The sequence below is a fragment of the Pseudophryne corroboree genome, chromosome 2 (assembly GCF_028390025.1).
Source record: "Pseudophryne corroboree isolate aPseCor3 chromosome 2, aPseCor3.hap2, whole genome shotgun sequence".
NCBI lineage: Eukaryota > Metazoa > Chordata > Amphibia > Anura > Myobatrachidae > Pseudophryne > Pseudophryne corroboree.
The window spans coordinates 199,911,770-199,927,946 of record NC_086445.1 but is presented as its reverse complement, the minus strand read 5'-3'; the positions used below and the strand labels follow the sequence as shown (position 1 = coordinate 199,927,946).

At 50.8% G+C, this 16,177-nt stretch overlaps 1 protein-coding gene and 1 long non-coding RNA gene across 2 annotated transcripts in view; one reads left to right on the top strand and one right to left on the bottom strand.

The window, feature by feature from the left end:
- The window catches only part of RAPGEF3 (Rap guanine nucleotide exchange factor 3), a 369,364-nt gene that overhangs the window by 135,553 nt on the left and 217,634 nt on the right, over positions 1 to 16,177 (top strand). The window lies entirely within an intron of this gene.
- Positions 1 to 16,177, bottom strand: part of LOC135008718 (uncharacterized) — a 176,696-nt gene that overhangs the window by 134,521 nt on the left and 25,998 nt on the right. The gene's annotated exons all lie outside the window — the stretch shown is intronic.

Genomic DNA, 16,177 nt, shown 5'->3' with positions numbered 1-16,177 from the left:
TAGTCAATACAGAGCCGCAGACCCCCATCCTTCTTTTTGACAAAGAAAAACCCCGGCCCATCCGGAGAGGTGGATGACCTAATGAACCCTTTTTCCAAGTTCTCCCGGATATACTCCGACATGGCCTGAGTCTCAAGGAGTGAAAGCGGGTAGATTCGACCTCGGGGAGGAGTATTGCCGGGTACCAGATCAATGGGACAATCCCAAGTGCGATGCGGAGGCAAGGTATCCGCCCCATGCTTACTAAAAACATCTTGGAAGGCCTGGTATTCTGCAGGAAGGCTGGAAGAACTAGAAGAGCAGAGAGGTTTTACAGAGGGCAAACAGTTCTGGAAGCAGTTTCGTCCCCAGGAAAGAACATCCATGGTTTGCCAATCTATGTGGGGATTGTGTCTTATTAACCATGGAAATCCTAGGATCAGTTCGTGAGAGGCTTTAGGAATTACTAGGAAAGAGATGTTTTCCGAATGAAGAGCTCCAACCTTCATCTTAAGAGGAAATGTACGAAGAGTGATAATACCCTCAGGAATATGACTTCCATCCACAGCAGTAATTGAGATGGTACGATCCAAACGGACCGTTTGTATCCCAGATCGTTTGACCAGAGCTGATGTAATAAAACTTTCGGCGGCTCCGGAGTCGAGTAGTGCAGGGATGAGAAGGGAGGAAGAAGGAAGCTCCAGGTGGGTTAACAAAACTGACTCTTTCTTGGCAAGTAATTCTGAGAATTCTCCTAGCTTGACCTCTCCGGCACAAGCTAGGAGCGGGCGTTTTCCGGACGTTGGCTACAAGATTTAACAAAATGATCAGATGCACCACAGTACAGGCATAAGTTCCCTTGTCGCCGTCTCTGACGTTCCTCGTTGGAGAGACGGGAATGATTGATCTGCATGGGTTTCTCGGTAGTTGGAGTTGATGGTGTTGGTGGAGGAACGACTCGAGGCCTGGGACGATCTGACCGTGATCTCTCCATACAGCGTTCTCTGTATCTTAAGTCTAATTTATTGCATAGGGAAATTAACCTATCCAACTTCTCAGGTACGTCCTGAGTCGCGAGGTCATCTTTGATCTTTTCGGAGAGACCGCTCCAGAAAGCTGCGATGAGAGCCTCCTCATTCCAGTTCAGTTTAGAGGAGAGAGTACGAAACTGGATCACGTACTGACTGACTGTGCGCGTGCCCTGACGCTGGCGCAGGATCTCCAGTGAGGCAGCAGAAGTCCTGCCCGGTTCGTCGAAGATTCTTCGAAAGGCGGCTACAAACTCCGAGTAGTTAGACAGGATGGGATCCGACCTCTCCCACAATGGTGACGCCCATTCCAATGCTTGCCCAGTAAGTAAAGAAATTATATAGGCTACCTTGGTTCGTGCTGATGGGAAACTGGCCGACTGTAGTTCGAACTGGATTTCACCCTGGTTAAGAAACCCACTGCATTGCTTTGGATTCCCATCGAATTTACTGGGAGATGGCAATTACAACCGCGGAAGTGGGACTGGCACAGGATGAAGCGGAACCGGAGGTGCTAATGTGGGAGCAGCTGTAGAAACTTGAGGAGCCGTCATGGCAACACAGAGAGAATCGAGACGTTCGGACATACTCTGCATGACCTGCACAATTTGAGATTGGGTGGCCTCCAGCTTACTTAAGCGAGACCAGATATCTGCGGTTGAATCCCCTCCTGAGGCCTGATCACCCGTCGAATCCATTGGGCCAGTGCTTACTGTCACGCCTAGCAAAGTTTGGGGATCCGGCAGCTGAGATTTGCCCAAGGAGGTAGCAGGCTGTGGAAGAACAAGATGAGGGGGTTCGATATAGTTCCTTTGCATGGGGCACGGAGCAATGAAGGATGTAGGCGGGGTTTGAGAGTCAATGGAAAGTATTTATTATGTACAGAGCTGAGGTAGAAAACTGAGGTTGGTGAACAGTGACTTGAGAACGTGGTCGTAGACAAAGAACTGCGGAACTGTGAGTGAGGGTAAAAACGAGGCTGAAGACAAGAACCGTGGACTGTGTCTTTAAGATGAAACTGCGGTAGAGGAGCTAAGAACTGTGGATGTTAGTTTGGGTCGTGACTGGAGACTGAGAACTGTAGACTGTGGCTTGAAAGATGAAGCTGGAGATAACGAGCTGAGGATGGTGGTTCGAGGACTTGGCTGGCAGCAAGAATCTGCGGACTGTGGCTTGGAGGACGAGGCAAGAGACCCGGGGTCGTCCGTGCCCAAAGGGTTTTCCAAGAGCATCTCCACGGGCAGCAGCAGGCTAGGAACGGCAAGACTGCAGCAGCAACTGAGAACTGGCAAAGCAGGGTTAGAAGTACAAGAATACAGCAGGAATCCTGGGAGGCTAAAGCACCTACAACAGAGTTGTAACTTGAAGCACTGGCGTCCCTGTCCCTAACCAGCCCCCTTTTATAGGAAGAAGTCTCCCTGGATTGGCTGGAAACCTAGGAACAGGAATTATGTCAGAAACTTGGTCTCCAACATGGCGGCGCCCAGTAATGCGGACCTTTTCTGTCAACATGCTGCTCACTGCCCCTGGTCTCCTAGGCAACGGTTTAGCGAAAGGGAGCCATTACCACTGCCGGTACCCCTGAACCCAGCACCGCAGCCATTACCACTGCCGGTACCCCTGAACCCAGCACCGCAGCCCTCCACCGCCACTGCCCAGCCGCCCGTGAAGCCCGCCCCGCGGCCCCAGCGTTCCGGTAAGACCCCGGACGCTGACATATCCTAGCAGCCAAGGCCTCTACTACGTCAGTCCTGGCTCGCAGGATATTGTGGCTGAGATCCATGTCTGTGGATCTGGACTCTAGAAAAACCCTGGAGGTACTCCCTTTTAAGGGGAATATTCTGTTTGGGGAGGACTTAAATAAGATAGTGGCTGACTTGGCTACTGCCAAAACTGCCTGTGTGCCTAATACAGCTCCTTCTGTGTCGAAGGCCAAAGGCACATCCTTTCGCCCCTTTCGTCCTTCAGGTAAAGCAAAAGGTCAGGCGTACCATAAGCAGGCCCGCACTTCCAAACCTGGTAAGCCGAAGACCAAAAGAGCCTGGACTGCCCGTCAGCCAGCAACCAAGACCGATAAGCCTGCCGCATGACGGGGCGGGCCTCCCCCTGGGGGATCCCAGGGTGGGGGGCCGGCTTCTAGGGTATACCCAGGAATGGTTGAAGACCACTTCAGATGCCTGGGTACGGGAAGTCGTCACTCGAGGTTACGCCATAGCCTTCAAAAACCGACCCCCTCATCGATTTTGCCAGACAGACGTCCCGTCGGACCAGACAAAGGTAAACACTCTGCATTCGGTGGTACAGACCCTCTTGGATACAGGAGTCGTAGTACAGGTGCCACTTGCTCAGAGGGGCCGGGGGTACTATTATCCGCTGTTTCTAGTCCCGAAACCGAATGGGTCCTCCTGGCCCATTCTCAACCTCAAGGCACTGAAACAAATTTGTGAAGGTTTCCAAGTTCCGTATGGAAAAACCTTCGCTCTATAGTTCTGGCCTTGGAACCTGGGGACTACATGGTCTCCCTGGACATACAGGATGCTTACCTACATATTCCTATAGCAGTGTCACATCAACAATACCTGAGGTTCGCTATTGGCAACCTCCATTACCAGTTTCGGGCGTTACCTTTTGGTTTAACAACGGCTCCGCGAGTCTTCACCAAAGTTATGGCGGTGATGACGGTGGTACTCCGCCGTCAAGGGGTCAGGATACTGCCGTATCTGGATGACTTGTTAATCCTGGCAAATTCCCCAGATCTTCTCCTGCGTCATCTGGATATGACGGTCCGGTTTCTACAAGCCCACGGGTGGCTAATCAACTGGAAGAAATCCTCCCTGGTCCCTGCTCAGAGCATGGTGCATCTTGGAGCGCTGTTGGACACTCACAACCAGAGGTTGTTCTTGTCTCAGGAGAAAGTCCTGAAACTTCAGGACAGGATTCGTTGCTTCCTTTCTCGTCCGCAAGTGTCGATACATTCGGCAATGCAGGTGCTGGGCCTCATGGTGTCAGCATTCGACATGGTGGAGTATGCTCAATTCCATTCTCGCCCCCTCCAGAAGCTGATTCTAGCCAAGTGGAACGGCCTGCCTCACCGGATCAGGTCTCACATGATCTCTTTGACTCCGGAGGTCCGTCTGTCTCTGCTCTGGTGGCTCCTGGACCGACAATTGTGCAGAGGCCGTCCCTTCTGGATATCCAACTGGGTCCTGTTGACGACAGATGCCAGTCTAAGAGGTTGGGGCGCAGTGCTGGAGCAGCACTCCTTGCAGGGTCGGTGGACCAAGGAGGAATCTCTCCTCTCGATCAACATTCTGGAATTGCGGGCGGTCTTCAATGCGTTGAACCTAGCCCAGCATTTGATTCAGAACCGTCCTGTTCAAGTACAGTCGGACAACGCCACCACAGTGGCTTACATGAATCATCAAGGCGGCACTCGAAGCCGTTTGGCAATGAAGTAAGACTCACGGATTCTTCGTTGGGCAGAACGCCATCTACCGGCAATATCGGCAATATTCATTCCGGGAGTCCTGAATTGGGAAGCGGACTTTCTCAGTCATCTGGACGTGCATGCCGGCGAGTGGGTCCTCCATTCAGAAGTGTTTCAACTCCTCGTGGAAAGGTGGGGTCTTCCAGATGTGGATATGATGGCGTTTCGACACAATCACAAGGTTCTGGTCTTCGGAGCAAGGACAAGGGATCCCCAAGCAGCATTTGTGGATGCGCTGGCAGTGCCATGGAGGTTTCGGCTGCCGTACGTGTTACCTCCGGTGTCACTCCTGCCCAGGGTAATTCGGAAGTTCAAGCAAGAGAAAGGAAATCTTCCCAGACCGCACTGGTTCTCAGACCTGCAAGGCCTATCGTCAGAGCGTCCACTTCTACTTCCACAACGCCCAGACCTCCTCGTTCAGGGCCCCTGTGTCTACCAGGACCTAGCCCGGCTGTCTTTGACGGCGTGGCTCTTGAAGCTTTCGTCTTAAGAGCTAAGGGTTTTACTGAAGAGGTCATTAAAACTATGTTGCGGGCCCGGAAACCGGCCTCTGCTCGGATTTCCCATCGGTTCTAGCATTCCTACTTTGTTTGGTGCGCATTTAACAATTATGACGCTTCCAAGTTTAGTACAGCCAAACTTTTGGCTTTTCTACAGCAGGGTCTAGATTTAGGCCTGCGTCTGGCCTCCCTCAAGGTTCATATTTCTGCCTTGTCGGTGTGGTTTCAGAGAAAAATTGCGACTTTACCTGATGTTCATACTTTCACTCAGGGTGTGTTGCGTATCCAACCTCCCTATGTCCCGCCTGTGGCTCCTTGGGACTTGTCGGTGGTTTTGGAGGCGTTGCAGTAGCCTCCATTTGAACCTCTTGGTTCAAGCTGACCTTAAGTGGCTTTCCCTTAAAGTGGTGTTCTTGCTGGCTATTGACTCTGCTAGAAGAGTATCGGATTTGGGTGCCTTGTCTTGTAGTTCCCCATATCTGATTTTTCACTGTGACCGGGCGGTTCTTAGGACTCGTCCCGGATATTTACCTAAGGTGGTTTCTTCGTTCCACCTTAATCAGGAGATTGTGGTTCCAGCTTTTGTCTCTCCTGATTTGTCTCCCAAAGAGCGGTCTTTGGATGTGGTACGGGCTCTCTGTATCTATGTGAAGAGAACTGCTTCTATTCGAAAGTCTGATTCTCTCTTTGTTTTGTTTGGATTTCACAAACGTGACTGGCCTGCTCACAAGCAGACCCTGGCCAGGTGGATTAGAATGGTGATTGCGCATGCTTATGTGAAGGCTGGTCTGTCAGCTCTTGTTCACATTATGGCCCATTCTACTCAGTCTGTTGGACCTTCTTGGGCGGCCCAACGTGGTGCGACCCTTTACCAATTGTGCAAGGCGGCTACGCAGTACTCCGGGAACACGTTCATAAGGTTCTATGCCTTCGATACTGCCGCTTCCCAGGATGCTTCCTTTGGACGCCGGGTTCTTGTGCCCGCCACAGTGCGTCCCCTCCCATAAGGAACTGCTTTATGACTTCCCCATTGTCCAGACTTGTGGAGCCCAGTGTACCCCGCAGCAGAAAACGAGTTTTATGGTAAGAACTTACCCTTGTTAAAACTCTTTCTGCGAGGTACACTGGGCTCCACAAGGAGCCCACCCTGACGCACTTAGCTTCTTTGGGTTGATATGGCATTAGCCGCTGACACTTCTCTTGTCGTGAGAGTGTGGTGTATATGGCTACTAACCGTTGTTGTTTCTTTTCCTGCTACTGCATTGGGCTGGTTAACTAAACTGAGCTTCTGTGCTGGGAGGTGGGGTTATAGAGGAGGCGGTGCTGTGCATTCTGGGAACAGTCAAAGCTTTGAGCCTGTTGGTGCCTCGGATCAAGATCCTACTCTACACCCAATTGTCCAGACTTCTGGAGCCCAGTGTACCTCGCAGAAAGAGTTTTAACAAGGGTAAGTTCTTACCATAAAACTCATTTTTAATTACCTACCGGTAAATCATTTTCTCGTAGTCCGTAGAGGATGCTGGAAGCCCGCCCAACGCTTCGTTTTCCTGCAATGGTTATCTGGTTCAGTACAACTTTGTTTTTATTTGAGTACTGCATTGTTACTTGGTAAGTAATGTTTCAGCGGTTGCTGAGTTTCAAGCTAGTTAGCTTAGTTTGCCTTGTATGTGTGAGCTGGTATGAATCTCGCCACTATCTGTGTATAATCCTTCTCTCGAAGATGTCCGTCTCTTCGGGCATAGTTTCTAGACTGAGTCTGGTAGGAGGGGCGTAGAGGGAGGAGCCAGCCCACACTCTCAAACTCTTAAAGTGCCAAAGGCTCCTAGTGGACCCGTCTATACCCCATGGTACTAATGTGGACCCCAGCATCCTCTACGGACTACAAGAAAAGGATTTACCGGTAGGTAATTAAAATCCTATTATTGCTTTCATTTAACTTATGTATTGGTAATAAAAAGAACTATGACAGTTAATTTGGTTGATGTTTTTCCTTTCTAGGGGGAAAAAATATGATGACCAAGGAATTCTGAGGCTTCAACTCAGATAGGGAAAATAATTAGTATATGTGGTAATGGAAACAACAATGTTCACGGATTCAGTATAATATGCCAGGGCTTGGGATCCCGGTGGATCCCAAAACTTGCAATGCCGACAGGGGTGAGTTAGGGATGGTCTCCCCTGTCCCCTCTACATGCAGCCTAACCCGGGTGGTCTTCAGTATGCCGACTGACGAGATCCCGGCGCACAGTATACCGGCGCCGGGATCCCGACAGCCGGCATACCGACACTTATTCTCCCTCGTAGGGGTCTACGACCCCCCTGGAGGGAGAATAAAATAGCGTGGTGCGCGTAGCGTGGCGAGCGCAGCGAGCCCACAAGGGGCTCATTTGCGCTCGCCACACTGTCAGTAAGCCGGCGGTCGGGCTCCCGGCGCCGGTATGCTGGTCGCCGGGAGCCCGACCGCCGGCATATCGTAGTGAACACCCTAACCTTCCCCTATAGTGCCTAACCCTAACCTCCCTGCGGTGGTGCCTATACCTAACCGTCCCTCCCTGCAGCCTAAGGGATCCCGACAGCCGGTATATCGAGTGCCATCCCTGAAAAAAATATCATAGCTTAGAATGGGCAGAATGGGACCTGATTGACAGGCTATGGCCCTTTGTGTATGGGGAGGGGTTGGCGTCGTGCAGCATTTATAAAAACAGGGGCACTCTGGGAGTGCCAAGGCCAAAGATTTTGTCTTTAAACACTGATTTACTGGCCTCGGCTATGAGTCTGAGATGGCTATTTGAGTAAGCTGAGGGTTAATCAGATGGCCGTTGTTCTTGCAAGTGATCCAATGGCTACGTCCTCGGAAATATATACAGATCACAGAATCCGGCTGGAGGTGTCTATTTACTGTATACAAGATGCCTACTGCAGCATTGCCAAAATTTAGCAGCAGCAGCTGCAACTATTATGCATCCATCTCTGAATCAGGCCCTATGTCACATTGTGGAGAAAAAGACATAATTAGAATTACAAACCGTTGCCTTTATCTGTCATTCAGTCTCCATAATTAGTAACTTACTCCTGTCCGATCCATCACTGCTGCACATCGATATTTTTTTTTTCCCTCAGAAGTTGGGCTGTTCTCTCAGCTGCTCTTGCTGGCACCTGACAGGGATACTAGTGGCAATTCAGCAGCTCAGCTGTGCTGCCTGGAGTTGAGGAGCAGTGAGTGCAAAGGACCATGGGAGCTGCCTATTCTCCTCCAGGCCTGCTCAGCAAACACTGTAGCTGTGAAGAGCAGCTGAGAGAACAGCCCAACTTCTGAGGGAAAAAAAAAATATCGATGGGTAGATGCTAGAATCAAGTGGGCTAAGGGACCTTTTCCGTCTGGGGGAGGAGTCACGACACAAGGGGGAGGAGCTAGGCCAGCGGGATAGTTCCTCTACTATCCACGCCACCAACTATTACCTTTAGTAATCAGGTGGCGAGCGAAGCGGAGCGAAGCGGAGCGAGCCACCGAGCCCGAAGCGTGGCGAGCGAAGCTGCTATTGGTGTGGGGCAAGCAGAAATTGTGTGTGGGAGGGGGGAGACAGTCTCCAGTCACAGTCTGCATCGTGTAATCTGCAGGACAATGGGGGTAATTCCAAGTTGATCGCAGCAGGAATTTAGTTAGCAATTGGGCAAAACCATGGGGGTCATTCCGAGTTGTTCGCTCGGTAAAAATCTTCGCATCGCAGTGATTTTCCGCTTAATGCGCATGCGCAATGTCCGCACTGCGACTGCGCCAAGTAAATTTGCTATGCATTTAGGAATTTTACTCACGGCTTCTTCATCGTTCTGGCGATCGTAATGTGATTGACAGGAAATGGGTGTTACTGGGCGGAAACAGGCCGTTTTATGGGCGTGTGGGAAAAAACGCTACCGTTTCCGGAAAAAACGCAGGAGTGGCCCGAGAAACGGGGGAGTGTCTGGGCGAACGCTGGGTGTGTTTGTGACGTCAAACCAGGAACGACTAGCACTGAAATGATCGCAGATGCCGAGTAAGTCTGGAGCTACTCAGAAACTGCTACGAGGTGTGTAATCGCAATATTGCGAATACATCGTTCGCAATTTTAAGAAGCTAAGATTCACTCCCAGTAGGCGGCGGCTTAGCATGAGCAAATCTGCTAAAATCCGCTTGCGAGCGAACAACTCGGAATGACCCCCCATGTGCACTGCAGGGGAAGCAGATTTAACATGTGCAGAGAGAGTTAGATTTGGGTGGGGTGTGTTCAATCTGCAATCTAATTTGCAGTGTAAAAAATAAGAATTTACTTACCGATAATTCTATTTCTCGTAGTCCGTAGTGGATGCTGGGGACTCCGTAAGGACCATGGGGAATAGCGGCTCCGCAGGAGACTGGGCACATCTAAAGAAAGCTTTAGGACTATCTGGTGTGCACTGGCTCCTCCCCCTATGACCCTCCTCCAAGCCTCAGTTAGGATACTGTGCCCGGACGAGCGTACACAATAAGGAAGGATTTTGAATCCCGGGTAAGACTCATACCAGCCACACCAATCACACTGTACAACTTGTGATCTGAACCCAGTTAACAGCATGATAACAGAGGAGCCTCTAGAAAAGATGGCTCACTACAGCAATAACCCGATTTTTTGGTAACAATAACTATGTACCAGTATTGCAGACAATCCGCACTTGGGATGGGCGCCCAGCATCCACTACGGACTACGAGAAATAGAATTATCGGTAAGTAAATTCTTATTTTCTCTAACGTCCTAAGTGGATGCTGGGGACTCCGTAAGGACCATGGGGATTATACCAAAGCTCCCAAACGGGCGGGAGAGTGCGGATGACTCTGCAGCACCAATTGAGAGAACTCCAGGTCCTCCTCAGCCAGGGTATCAATTTTGTAGAATTTTACAAACGTATTTGCTCCTGACCAAGTAGCTGCTCGGCAAAGTTGTAAAGCCGAGACCCCTCGGGCAGCCGCCCAAGATGAGCCCACCTTCCTTGTGGAGTGGGCATTTACAGATTTTTGGCTGTGGCAGGCCTGCCACAGAATGTGCAAGCTGAATTGTACTACAAATCCAACGAGCAATAGTCTGCTTAGAAGCAGGAGCACCCAGCTTGTTGGGTGCATACAGGATAAACAGCGAGTCAGATTTTCTGACTCCAGCCGTCCTGGAAACATATATTTTCAGGGCCCTGACAACGTCTAGCAACTTGGAGTCCTCCAAGTCCCTAGTAGCCGCAGGCACCACAATAGGTTGGTTCAGGTGAAACGCTGAAACCACCTTAGGGAGAAACTGAGGACGAGTCCTCAATTCCGCCCTGTCCGAATGGAAAATCAGATAAGGGCTTTTACAGGATAAAGCCGCCAATTCTGACACGCGCCTGGCCCAGGCCAGGGCCAACAGCATGACCACTTTCCATGTGAGATATTTTAACTCCACAGATTTAAGTGGTTCAAACCAATGTGACTTTTGGAACCCAAAAAACTACATTGAGATCCCAAAGTGCCACTGGAGGCACAAAAGGAGGCTGTATATGCAGTACCCCTTTTACAAACGTCTGAACTTCAGGGACTGAAGCTAGTTCTTTTTGGAAGAAAATTGACAGGGCCGAAATTTGAACCTTAATGGACCCCAATTTCAGGCCCATAGACACTCCTGTTTGCAGGAAATGTAGGAATCGACCCAGTTGAATTTCCTCCGTCGGGCCTTACTGGCCTCGCACCACGCAACATATTTTCGCCAAATGCGGTGATAATGTTTTGCGGTTACATCCTTCCTGGCTTTGATCAGGATAGGGATGACTTCATCCGGAATGCCTTTTTTCCTTCAGGATCCGGCGTTCAACCGCCATGCCGTCAAACGCAGCCGCGGTAAGTCTTGGAACAGACAGGGTCCTTGTTGGAGCAGGTCCCTTCTTAGAGGTAGAGGCCAAGGATCCTCCGTGAGCATCTCTTGAAATTCCGGTTACCAAGTCCTTCTTGGCCAATCCGGAGCCACGAATATAGTGCTTACTCCTCTCCATCTTATCAATCTCAGTACCTTGGGTATGAGAGGCAGAGGAGGGAACACATACACTGACTGGTACACCCACGGTGTTACCAGAGCGTCTACAGCTATTGCCTGAGGGTCCCTTGACCTGGCGCAATACCTGTCGAGTTTTTCCCAACGGTTTATAATCATGTGGAAGACTTCTGGGTGAAGTCCCCACTCTCCCGGGTGGAGGTCGTGCTGAGGAAGTCTGCTTCCCAGTTGTCCACTCCCGGAATGAATACTGCTGACAGTGCTATCACATGATTTTCCGCCCAGCGAAGAATCCTTGCAGCTTCTGCCATTGCCCTCCTGCTTCTTGTGCCACCCTGTCTGTTTACGTGGGTGACTGCCGTGATGTTGTCCGACTGGATCAACACCGGCTGACCTTGAAGCAGAAGTCTTGCTAAGCTTAGAGCATTGTAAATGGCCCTTAGCTTCAGGATATTTATGTGAAGTGATGTCTCCAGGCTTGACCATAAGCCCTGGATATTCCTTCCCTGTGTGACTGCTCCCCAGCCTCGCAGGCTGGCATCCGTGGTCACCAGGACCCAGTCCTGAATGCCGAATCTGCGGCCCTCTAGAAGATGAGCACTCTGCAACCACCACAGGAGGGACACCCTTGTCCTTGGTGACAGGGTTATCCGCTGATGCATCTGAAGATGCGACCCGGACCATTTGTCCAGCAGGTCCCACTGGAAAGTTCTTGCGTGGAATCTGCCGAATGGGATTGCTTCGTAGGAAGCCACCATTTTACCCAGAACCCTTGTGCATTGATGCACTGAGACTTGGCTCGGTTTTAGGAGGTTCCTGACTAGCTCGGATAACTCCCTGTCTTTCCCCTCCGGGAGAAACACCTTTTTCTGGACTGTGTCCAGGATCATCCCTAGGAACAGAAGACAAGTCGTCGGAACCAGCTGCTATTTTGGAATATTGAGAATCCAATCGTGCTGCCGCAACACTACCTGAGATAGTGCTACACCGACCTCCAACTGTTCCCTGGATCTTACCCTTATCAGGGAATCATCCAAGTAAGGGATAACTAAAATTCCCTTCCTTCGAAGGAATATCATCATTTCGGCCATTACCTTGGTAAAGACCCGGGGTGCCGTGGACCATCCATACGGCAGCGTCTGAACTGATAGTGACAGTTCTGTACCATAAACCTGAGGTACCCTTGGTGAGAAGGGTAAATTTTGACAAGAAGGTAAGCATCCTTGATGTCCCGAGACATCATGTAGTCCCCTTCTTCCAGGTTCGCAATCACTGCTCTGAGTGACTCAATCTTGAATTTGTACCTCTGTATGTAAGTGTTCAAAGATTTTAGATTTAGAATCGGTCTCACCGAGCCGTCCGGCTTCGGTACCACAACAGTGTGGAATAATACCCCGTTCCCTGTTGCAGGAGGGGTACCTTGATTATCACCTGCTGGGAATACAGCTTGTGAATGGCTTCCAAAACTGTCTCCCTGTCAGAAGGAGACATCGGTAAAGCCGACTTTAGGAAAACGGCGAGGGGGAGACGTCTCGAATTCTAATTTGTACCCCTGAGATATCACCTGAAGGATCCAGGGGTCTACTTGCGAGTGAGCCCACTGCGCGCTGAAATTCATTGAGACGGGCCCCCCACCGTGCCTGATTCTGCTTGTAAAGCCCCAGCGTCATACTGAGGGCTTGGCAGAGGCGGGAGAGGGTTTCTGTTCCTGGGAACTGGCTGATTTCTACAGCCTTTTTCCTCTCCCTCTGTCACGGGGCAGAAATGAGGAACATTTTGCCCGCTTGTCAACGAAAAGACTTCTCATGTTGAGAGGCGACCTGGGGTACAAACGTGGATTTCCCAGCTGTTGCCGTGGCCACCAGGTCTGAAAGACCGACCCCAAATAACTCCTCCCCTTATTAAGGCAATACTTCCAAATGCCGTTTGGAATACGCATCACCTGACCACTGACGTGTCCATAACCCTCTACTGGTAGAAATGGACAACGCACTTAGACTTGATGCCAGTCGGCAAATATTCCGCTGTGCATCACGCATATATAGAAATGCATCTTTTAAATGCTCTATAGGCAAAAATATACTGTCCCTATCTAGGGTATCAATATTTTCAGTCAGGGAAACCGACCACGCCAACCCAGCACTGCACATCCAGGCTGAGGCTATTGCTGGTCGCAGTATAACACCAGTATGTGTGTAAATACATTTTAGGATACCCTCCTGCTTTCTATCAGCTGGATCCTTAAGGGCGGCCATCTCAGGAGAGGGTAGAGCCCTTACAAACGTGTGAGCGCTTTATCCACCCTAGGGGGTGTTTCCCAACGCACCCTAACCTCTGGCGGGAAAGGATATACTGCCAATAACATTTTAGAAATTAGCAGTTGTTATCGGGGGAAAACCACGCATCATCACACACCTCATTTAATTTCTCAGATTCAGGAAAACTACAGGTAGTTTTTCCTCACCGAACATAATACCCCTTTTTGGTGGTACTCGTATTATCAGAAATGTGTAAAACATTTTTCATTGCCTCAATCATGTAACGTGTGGCCCTACTGGAAGTCACATTTGTCTCTTCACCGTCGACACTGGAGTCAGTATCCGTGTCGGCGTCTATATCTGCCATCTGAGGTAACGGGCGCTTTAGAGCCCCTGACGGCCTATGAGACGTCTGGACAGGCACAAGCTGAGTAGCCGGCTGTCTCATGTCAACCACTGTCTTTTATACAGAGCTGACACTGTCACGTAATTCCTTCCAACAGTTCATCCACTCAGGTGTCGACCCCCTAGGGGGTGACATCACTATTACAGGCAATCTGCTCCGTCTCCACATCATTTTTCTCCTCATACATGTCGACACAAACGTACCGACATACAGCACACACACAGGGAATGCTCTGATAGAGGACAGGACCCCACTAGCCCTTTGGGGAGACAGAGGGAGAGTTTGCCAGCACACACCAAAGCGCTATATATATACAGGGATAACCTGATATAAGTGTTTTTCCCCTTATAGCTGCTGTATTGTTAATACTGCGCCTAATTAGTGCCCCCCTCTCTTTTTTAACCCTTTCTGTAGTGTAGTGACTGCAGGGGAGAGCCAGGGGAGCTTCCCTCCAACTGAGCTGTGAGGGAAAATGGCGCCAGTGTGCTGAGGAGATAGGCTCCGCCCCTTTTTCGCGGACTTTTCTCCTGCTTTTTTATGGATTCTGGCAGGGGTTAAAATTCATCCATATAGCCCTGGGGGCTATATGTGATGTATTTTCGCCAGCCAAGGTGTTTTTATTGCTGCTCAGGGCGCCCCCCCCTAGCGCCCTGCACCCTCAGTGACCGAAGTGTGAAGTGTGCTGAGGAGCAATGGCGCACAGCTGCAGTGCTGTGCGCTACCTTGGTGAAGACAGGATGTCTTCTGCCGCCGATTTTCCGGACCTCTTCTGTCTTCTGGCTCTGTAAGGGGGCCGGCGGCGCGGCTCTGGGACCCATCCATGGCTGGGCCTGTGATCGTCCCTCTGGAGCTAATGTCCAGTAGCCTAAGAAGCCCAATCCACTCTGCACGCAGGTGAGTTCGCTTCTTCTCCCCTTAGTCCCTCGATGCAGTGAGCCTGTTGCCAGCAGGTCTCACTGAAAATAAAAAACCTAAACTAAAACTTTCACTAAGAAGCTCAGGAGAGCCCCTAGTGTGCACCCTTCTCGTTCGGGCACAGAGATCTAACTGAGGCTTGGAGGAGGGTCATAGGGGGAGGAGCCAGTGCACACCAGATAGTCCTAAAGCTTTCTTTAGATGTGCCCAGTCTCCTGCGGAGCCGCTATTCCCCATGGTCCTTACGGAGTCCCCAGCATCCACTTAGGACGTTAGAGAAATAAAACAGTCAGTATTTACCCTGCACAGAAATAAAATAACCCACCCAAATCTAACTCTCTCTGCACATGTTAAATCTGCCTCCCCTGCAGTGCACATGGTTTTGCCCAATTGCTAACTAAATTCCTGCTGCGATCAACTTGGAATTACCCCCAATGAGTGTGTGAGGGAAGGGCCAGTCTGCAGTCTCTGTGTGTATGTGATCTGCAGTCCGAGTGTTTGTGCAGGGGAGGGAGCAATCTGTAGTCAGTGTGTGTATATGTGTGTAATCTGCAGTCAGTTTGTGTGTGTGGTGGTGTGGGTGGGGTGCAGTCTGCTCTCCATGGGGGAGATTCAAATGTTTGAAAAGTCAGTTGGGTGTCTGTTTTTTCCTGTCTATTAGATAGGAAAAAACAGACTCCCAACTGACTTTTCAAACATTTGAATCTCCCCCCATGTGTGTTTGTGTGAAGTGCAGTCCAAATGTGTATGTGGTGTGGGGGGGCAGCCTACTCTCCTCAGCATCACCCTGTCCCTGCTGTCACCCTATCCCTGTCACCATTTCCCTAGCATCGCCCTCTCTCCCTGTGATCCACTGCTGTTACCCTCTCCCTGTCACCCGCTCCTGTCACTTTCTCCCTGGCATCACCCTCTCCCTGTCATCCGCTGCCGTTACCCTCTCCCTGATGTCACCCTCTCTCTGTCACCCACTGCTGTCACCATCTCCCTGGTGTCACCCTCTCTCTGTCACCCACTGCTGTCACTCTCTGTCACGTATTGCTGTCACTCCCTGGCTTCACCCACTGCTGTCACCCTCTCCCTGGCGTCACATACTGCTGTCACCCTCTCCTAGCACCCACCGCTATCACCCTCTCCCTGGGGTAACCCTCTCCCTGTCACCATCTCTCTGGCATAACCCTCTCCCTGTCATCTACTGCTGTTACTCTCTCCCTGGTGTCACCCTCTCCCTGTCACCATCTCCCTGCATCACCCTCTCCCTGTCATCCACTGCTGTTACCCTCCCCCTCTCACCCACTGCTGTCACTTTCTCCCTGGCATCACCCTCTCCCTGTCATCCGCTGCTGTTACCCTCTCCCTGGTGTCACCCTCTCTCTGTCACCCACTGCTGTCACTCTCTGTCACCTATTGCTGTCACTCTCTCCCTGGCTTCACCCACTGCTGTCACCCTCTCCCTGGCATCACATACTGCTGTCATCCTCTCCTACCACCCACCGCTGTCACCGTCTCCCCGGGGTAACCCTCTCCCCAACGTCATCCTGTCCCTGCTGTCACCCTCTCCCTGTCACCATCTCTCTGGCA